Source organism: Emydura macquarii, unplaced genomic scaffold (assembly GCF_026122565.2).
Source record: "Emydura macquarii macquarii isolate MOO-44397 ecotype Brisbane River unplaced genomic scaffold, CSIRO-AGI_Emac_v2 contig_705, whole genome shotgun sequence".
Taxonomy (NCBI): domain Eukaryota; kingdom Metazoa; phylum Chordata; order Testudines; family Chelidae; genus Emydura; species Emydura macquarii.
The window spans coordinates 12,911,846-12,920,631 of NW_027130842.1; the positions used below are offsets into that span (position 1 = coordinate 12,911,846).

At 42.4% G+C, this 8,786-nt stretch overlaps 1 protein-coding gene across 1 annotated transcript in view; it reads right to left on the reverse strand.

The window, feature by feature from the left end:
* The window catches only part of SYNE1 (spectrin repeat containing nuclear envelope protein 1), a 458,068-nt gene extending 452,429 nt beyond the window's left edge, over positions 1-5,639 (reverse strand). The window contains exon 1 of the mRNA XM_067542425.1: positions 5,479-5,639. The gene's annotated coding sequence lies outside the window, so the exon portion shown is untranslated. The remainder of the gene's footprint in view (positions 1-5,478) is intronic.
* Between the last annotated feature and the right edge of the window lie 3,147 nt (positions 5,640-8,786).

The following is an 8,786-nucleotide window of genomic DNA, read 5'->3' on the forward strand; positions in this document are numbered from 1 at the left end:
TAGAGACATTCAAACAGGACAGCAGGTTGTAAGATACTTTAAATGTCTCCATTCCCAAACTGAAATAATTAATTTTGGAAAATTGTCTGATTTTTTTTCCTGAAAAAGCAAGTACTCTCTCTGGAGCTTCATATGCTTCTTGTTCTGACAGTTATACTTCTGCTTGCTTTTGCATTTTAAACACAAAGATGATGACTTATAATTTGAATATATGGGAGGGGGAGCCGGCATCATATTCAAGAAAAGCTGGACACTTGACATTTTAGAATATGGTATATTTATCATGTAAATGCCTTGTGCCTTACTCTGAAGACTATAAAATGGTCAGTGAGGCCTAGTCCTGCAAGCACATAGGGATGTCCTTAACTTTAAACATGTGAACATTCCCATTGACTTCAGTGCAATTATTCTCTTGTTTCAATTTAAGCATTTGTGTAAACGTTTGTAGGAAGCAGGTCTAAAAGTGTATTTGCTTTTATATTTTCTATGAAGCCATGCAAAATACAACAACACTTTAGATGCCTACCTTCTCAGATGGGTATGTATTCAGGCAGGTAGCCATGCTGTAAGCTGCAGAACGGGCTACACTTCTATTTTTAGCACAATAGCTCAATCAGAACTAGCATGGGTATGTCTACTCAAGCTGGAAATTATATCTCCAGCTGGAAAGGTAGACATACCCTTATGCAACTTTAACTGATAGTATTTGTCCCACTCAGACAGAAAAATACTAAAATTCTTGATCAGACCTGCAGCTAAGGGACTTCCAAGCAAAAAAGGTCAAATAGTCTATGGTGATAAACACTCCCTTTCCTGTTCAAAAGAAAGAAAATTCATACTTGGGGTTTTCTTTGACACTAGGCGCCAATCATAGTGTAAATCTGCATAGCTCCACTGAAGTCAATGGGCTGTGCCAATTTACACTAGAGTTTTCATAATCGTGAATATAAATCAGGATGGGGCATTTGTTTTAGTTTATTAAAATATAAAGTTGAATGTGCAGTTTGTAGACAGGATTGTGAGATGGACAGGACAGGATTGTGGACAGGATAAGCGACCGAACAATTTTGATTAAGATAGCTCTTGAAAATGGCTCTCTAGAAAATGGCTCTCTAATTGTTAAATGTGCATACGCATCCCAAGTGGGATGGAAGGAACAAGAAAAAGAGGATTTCATTGGGGGGAATGACACTGTTGTACATAAAATTATAAAGAATGAAAGAGTGGCTCCAATGATAAACCTTAATGGTCACATGGGGAGGGACAGTAAATACTCAAAAAAATGTAGCATGGCAACCAAGGAAGGGGAAACTATCTTACAGTACACCCACACATATGATTTGATAGTCAACACTTTCTTTACTCAGAAGGAAGACCATTGGATTACCTATCAGAGTGGTAGTAAGAGATAGCAGATGATTTATCAGGAAGTAATCTGAGTTGAAGATTATCAAAAAAATGTAAAGTCATCCCAGAAGAGAACAGTGCAACTCAACACAGATTGTTGGTTCTTGACTATGGGTACATACTGAATATGAGAAGAAAATGGTCCAAGACAGTACAGAAAACCAAGAGCTAGAAGCTAAATGAAGTTAACAAGGAGTTTAAAATGAATGTGTTGGAGAAGTTCTCTTTAGAAGAGTTAAGAAGCAATACAAATCAATAATGGAATCATACTGCAAACAAAATTCCAGAATGTGCAAAGAGTCTGCTTGGTGAAACAAAAGCAAGAGCCTTTCCCCCCCTCCCCCAATGACATCTAATGATGGAATGAGAAAGTTTGAGAGGCGGTGAAGAATAAGAACAAGCGTTTTAAACTTCGGCAAGACAAGCTCTCCGCCCCAAGGGCACAGCAGCAGGAGTATGGAAGGAAGTGCCTGCGTCAAATAGGTGTGACTGACACAACTATTTAATTCCATCATGAGGACTGAGAAGACGTCTGACGCCTAGAGAAAAATACTGGTACTAATGTGTTCTAAGAGAAAAAGAGAATACAAGACTGGGTAACTACCTTGCCGTTAAACTTGTGAGCCACATGATGAAGATTTGGGAGAAAGTTATTGATAAGAGACTATGAAAGGAAACAAAAGGTCAGTGACAATCAGTTTGGATTTGTGCCAGACAAGTCAACAATGGATGCCATTGTTGCATTATGGTTTATCTATATTTTTCCACAAACAAAAGAGGAAAACCTTGATTATAGTATTCATTAATCTTGAGAAGGCTGATGACCACATTGTAAGAGAAATTATCTGGCGGTGTATGAGAATGAAACTGATACTTGAAGACTGTATCAGAGTCATTCAGACCATAGAATCATAGAGTTGGAAGGGACCTCAGGAGGTCATCTAGTTCAACCCCTGCTCAAAGCAGGACTAACCTCAGCTAAATAATCCCAGCGAGGGTTTTGTCAAGCCGCAGCTTAAAAACCTCTAAAGATGGAGATTCCACCACCCCCCTAGGTAACCCATTCCAGTGCTTCACCACCCTCCTAGTGAAAAACTTTTTCCTAATGTCCAACCAGACCTTCCCCCCTGCAACTTGAGACGGTTGCTCCTTGTTCTGTCATCTGCCACCACTGAGAACAGCCTAGCTCCATCCTCCCTGGAAGCCCCTTTCAGGTAGTTAAAGGCTGCTATCAAATCCCCCCTCGTTCTTCTCTTCTGTAGACTGAACAAGCCTAGTTCCTTCAGCCTCTCCTCATAAGTCTTGTGCTCCAGCCCCCTAATCATTTTTTTTGCCCTCCATTGGACTCTCTAAATTCTCCACATCCTTGTTGTTGTGGGGGGCCCAAAGCTGGACACAATACTCCAAATGCGGCCTCACCAATGCCAAGTACACGGTGCTTACCACAGTTAGAAGGCCATGTGGAGAAACTCAGAAATTTCTAGTAAGAGTTGGAGTACGTCAAGATTCAGCACCAATCCCCTTTTTGTTCACCTCGGTGATTGATGCACTTACAGAACACATCTAGGGAGTGGCACTCAGGTGCATGTTTTTTGCAGATGATGCAGTGCTGGTGGGGGAGAGCAAAGAGGGAAAGGAAAAAAAATTTGAAAGAAATGTCATGAAAATCAGCAACACAAAACAGAATATGTGGTCTCTAGATTTGATGATACATTGCAGATAGACAATGAGATTAAGTCTGGGGGAGACAGTCACTATCCAGACATACAGAAATCCAAGTATCTAGGTTTGATAGGATAATGGTGAACTCAGCAATGAACTTGTAAGAAGAACAGAAAAGGCATGAACTAAATGGGGAGAAATGAGTGGAGTGATCTGCGATAGGAGAAGGCCTATCAAATTGAAAAGCAAGACCTACAAGATGGTAATTAGGCTTGCACTTTTGCATGGCTCTGAATGGTTGGCACTGAGGAAGAGAGAGATAAGAGTAGATCCTGAATACAGTGGAAATGAAAATGTTAAGACTGATGCTTGGAGTTACCAAAATGGACCATGTTCAGAACAAATTAAGGGAAGTGTGAAAGTGGTACCAATTATAGAAAAGCTGAGGGAATCCAGTCTTAGGTGGTTTGGATATGTGAAAAGCAGCTCAGAAGAATATATAGGAAATAAAGTGAAGTATTGGAAGACCGAAAACTAGATGGATGGATGTTATACAAAAGGATCTCATTAGCTGCAGAGTTTCTGAGGAACTACTTCAAGACAGACTGGAATGGAGAAGGACTCGAAGAGTTGACCCCATATATATATATGGGACTAAGGCTAGAAGAAGAGGAGGAGATTTAATTTAAACACAAGTCACACATGACTTTGATCACTTCAATGATTAATATCAATCCAGCTGTATTTCATAATGAATGGTATTGATTTATTCAGTGTCTGAAGACAACATATTAAAAATTAAGATCACAAACGAAAAGAAATCCAAGAAAGCAGAGACAGACAATTTTACTTTAAACTTCACATTTGAGCATAATCTGTTTGATTTTGGATAGCCCTTCTTCTTTTCTTTGAAACATTTTATTAAATGTATTCTAGACTTGATTAAAGAATGTTTCAAATATCCACAAGATAATCAACAGATGGATTGCTGTCAGAAATAGTGAAAACCTCCAAAAATTACAATATTGTACTCATAAACCACTTCGTCATATAATTTACCACTTGAGGTTAAGTACAACAATCAACAAAGTATTTCTGATTCTTAATTAAATCAACATAGCACACAGACAGATGAAAGTAATATTTTAATATAGTTTAGCAACATTTGGTTACACAAAGGAGATCTGTTAAAACACATCTTATCCATTGTGAAAATGATTCTTAGAGATCACTAAAAGCTGATTATCATCAATACCACATCAGAAAACTATGTCCTTGCTGAGTTTCTTTCAGAAAACAGCCTCAGAACATGCAAGGTTCTGGTAGCCACCCAGAACAACATGCACACAATCTCCCATAAATCACATAGGAACCGACTGTGAGCCCGTTACAGATATCGCTGAGCAGTAACTCACAGGAGTTAGCAACTGGATAATGCATGAGTAGCTGCTCACCACTTTGAGTAAGGAGTTTACAATCTGGCCCATAACAGCAGACTATGAGGATAGTTCAAACACGCACCTCGCCCACTATTAACACTGTATATACTAGTGGAGAAATCAGTAATCTTCAATGTCAAAATCCTATAAGTCAAGGCTGTTTCTAATATTTCAGATATGGTTTCCTTCAAAGTTTTTTACACACACACACACACACACACACACAATATTTTGGCCTGGTTTTTATCTGGATCTGAAGTGTGCCTCTAATACTGCAGGTGCACTTATACACCTCCAATTAACCACCCACCACACACAAGTCAGTGCTTTTTTTGTTCGCCCTTGAGGCATCACCATTCTGTACAGCCCAAGCTGGAAACACCCCACTGGGTAAACAGGAACAGTTCTAACCTGACATGTCCTATGTTCCTAGGTGACATCTATTTCGCTCTGTAGTGTCTGCAATGACTGTCAGGGAGGGATGCTACTGTAACATTTGTGTGTGCGCTTCTTGAGCCCTTGGTGCATCTCCACCCCTCCCGCCCCCCTTCCCTCGGTAGGTGCTTGATCTAAAACCCACTGAAGTCAATGGGACGCCTCATTGATGGCACTGGGCTTTGAGTCAGGCCCTGTAAGTTTTGGTGGTGGCCTGTTCTGCCTCTCGGGGGTCGATTCAAATCCCCTATTTTCCTATTCATCACCAAAGACAAGATGATGAAGATGAAGAACAAGACTCTCACTATCAATATACCAAACAGCAGCTAGAGCCACACACCGCCCCTGCCTAGCACCCCCTAACCCACGAGAGCTGCCCCCGGACGGAAACGACGCGACAGAAACTGCCGGAGCCATCCTCTTCACCCGGGGCGCAGCGCCGAGCCCGGAGCGCGCAGCCCCGCCGGTGCCGAGCGGCTCCGCAGCAGCAGCCGCAGCCGCCGCCTCCTGCTTCTCCTGCCAGCCAGCCCCGTACCTCTTCTCTTCCCCCGCCGGCCTCCAGCGTCCCGCTCCTCCGCCGCCGCCTCTGCTCTCTCTGCACGCCGGGGCTGTGTTTGCAGCCGGCCTGACGGGAAGCCCCCGGCTGCCTGGTTACCGAGGGCAACAATCCCACACGCGCGGCTGCACCTAGCGGCGGCTCGGCTCGGCCCGCCCCTGCCCTGCTGCAGTCAAACCCTGCCGACCCTCCTCCCGCCCCCTGCACCGCGGGCTGCTCGCCCTCGTAACTTGCGAGGAGGAAGCAGGTGGGGGGGGAGGGAAAAGAGAAGAGGGGAGGGGAGGGGAGGGGACGGGCTATGGCCCTTTTGCAATTCCCTCGCACGTACAGGCTCCCCTCCTCGCAAGGCGCTGCCGGTCCCTCCCAGCCGTGTGACTCGACAGGGACTGGCCGTGGGTGGGAGATGCAGGGTTTCCCTGCTCAGAGAGAGCCCTCCTCCCCCCCAGCACCACACACACACACGCTGGCCCGTCCCCTTGCAGGGTTTCACAGGCAGCGGCTGCGCTGTCATTTGTCCCCAGCCTTCTCTCTGTCCCCGCCCTCCGGGGGAGGATGCCAGCAATGGGAGGAGGAGCTGAGCTGGCCTCACAACACACGCTCCTCTCCCATCTCCTCCTCGGGGTTTGCTTTGCAGTCAAAGCACAGCTCTCCCTCCCCCCCCGGCGCCTGGTCCAATGCAAAGCACAATATTTTTAAGGGGAGTGGAACCTCTCAAGACACAGCCCTACATTTTCAAGCACAGACTCTCATCTGGTGAACACTGTTAAATGCAAACAATTAAATGTAGGGCCAAAATTGCAAGTGCAATCAACCTGGGCCCCAACACCATCCTTTTGTATACCTACCTGCCTGATTTACCACTTCAGTACTTAGGATCTAAAGTGCGCTGCAATTTTGCACTAACCTGTAATTGCAGGTGTATAATTGCACCTGCAATATTAGAAGCACACTTCAGACCCAGGTAAAAATGAGGCCAAAATATCCTATAGTAATGATCCAAAACACTACAGATTATTCTTATAATACTTTGTATTTTTATAAGGCCTTCAGTGTGGCGCTCAAAGCATTTCACAAATATTAATGAGTTAAGCATTCCTGTTTGGGGAAACGGAAGCACAGAGAGATGTGAGGGACTTACATAATATGACCACATTAGAAGTATTTGAAGGATCTAGGACTACAATCTAGGTCTCTTGGTTCCACTTCCTGAGCTTGAAACACAAGATCAACCTTCTTCCAACAGCATTATTGCAGGATTTTGTACCATTACTGTAGAGTAATGCTGTGTTTGTTAGTAAGGGGTTGCAGATGTCCCTTTTATTTTAGGGTCTTTATTTTTTTCCCCTCTCCATTTTTAGTAAGGTTTGGTTAAAGCTTCTTCATGCAAAAGATAGAAAAAAAAAATCCTCCTCATTAGGCATCTCTGCTCACCTCAGTTGTGTGTCACTGGGAGAAACAAAGGTGTGGTATATGGCTGCAAAGTGAGAAGGGGAGAGGAGCAAAGACAGTTAAGCACATTCTTTACCTCTCCCAAGGCTCTGACAGCCTCCCTGTGGCAACTCAACAACATTAGAACACTGTGGTTTTGTGGGTGTGTTGGCTGGTAGCGTTAGGGAGCAGAAGTGTTACATGATATCCTCCTTTACTTAATTCTTGGCACGAACTTCTACTCTGCAGCATCTACCTTACTCAGAGGGGTAAGTATGTAGCCATAGTGTGACAGACAGTAAGGCCAGGGAGCTGGAGCCAAGACATGCGGGGTAGAGTTGCATGGCTGCTGTGAGATCTGCAGCACTACATGGCAAAGATTCTCTATGGAGGTTTGGGGTCTATGTATTTGGGAAGCCATGTCCTGGGTCACTTCCACCAGGCCCCAAAACTTCTTTGCCCCTGGGCAAGCAGAGTCACAGATATTGTGTCTTAAATATTGCTTTTCTGCCGGTTTCTGTGTAGGAGGGGATGATGGAGAACATTTGTTTTGCCTTTAAAAAAAAAATCTTCATGGGCTTTGCTACTGTGTTTTACACCATGTCAGTTGCAGCATGGAAGGTAGCAAAAGGAAGTGGGTGGTAACATACTTGCTGAATTTCCCCTTAAGACACACTGCTGCTTGTTCTTAAAGAAACTCCTCTCTTGCTGTCTCTTTCCAAAAATGCAGTTTTCTTTCATTATCCTGACTAAAGAATATAAGAATTAAAGGTATCTTTTTCACTATAAGAGTATTAGACATTACACTGTAATAATGAACATAAAATACAGTAGAGCCTCAGCATCATGAACAACAGAGTTACAAACTGACCGGTCAACCATGCACCTTATCTGGAACTGGAAGTACGCAATCAGGCAGCAGTAGACATGACAAAAAAAAAAAAAAAAAAAAACCACACACAGCAGCAAATACACTACAGTACTGTGCTAAATTTAAACTACTAAAAGAAATAAATACATATAAATAAAAGATTTGGCAAAGTAAGGAAACTGTTTCTATGCTTGTTATGTTTAAACTAAGATTGTTAAAAGCAGCATTTTTCTTCTGCATGGTAAAGTTTCAAAGCTGTATTAAATCAATGTTCAGTTGTAAACTTTTGAAAGAAAAACCACATTTCATTCAGAGATACAAACATTTCAGAGTTACAAACAAACAATCTCATTCCAGAGGTGTTTGTAACTCTGAGGTTCTACTGTATCCATTAATGATAGGAGGGTATACTATTTTCATTGTTGTACTATGTATTTTATCTGTACAGGTTAAACTATTGAGAGATATCCACTGTAGATATCTCTGTGAGGCAGAGTATAAGTTACAGTGCATAAGCCCAGACCTCAGTGCAGTTACTCTGGATTTAAGGTGGTGTCACAGAAAACAAGAAATGGCTCTTTATTTAAATCTCCATCTTTTTGTGTGTTAAACAAAACTATAATGTGGGCATTAGCCCTATTTTCCTCCTGATCTTCGGACATAAAATATACCCACAGTTGAACAAACTGGAGACAATACTGAGAAAGAAATGTGTTCAGTGATTAAAGTGAATTGCATTTCAGAGCCTCATTGTTTAAATGCATAGATCTAGATTTTTGCCACAGTCAAAGGAGTGATAGTAACTTCATTCAGGACCCATGGTTTATATCTTTTTGGAAAGCAGAGTAATATTTCTTTAAGCCAATTTTTAAGATTGTTTGATCACAAACAAGTAATGTTTATCAAATTTTTATCATAAAGGCCTTCTGCAGTAATTACTTCTTGTACCTTATTTCTTTTCATATTGTAGTGTTTATGAGATCTAGAG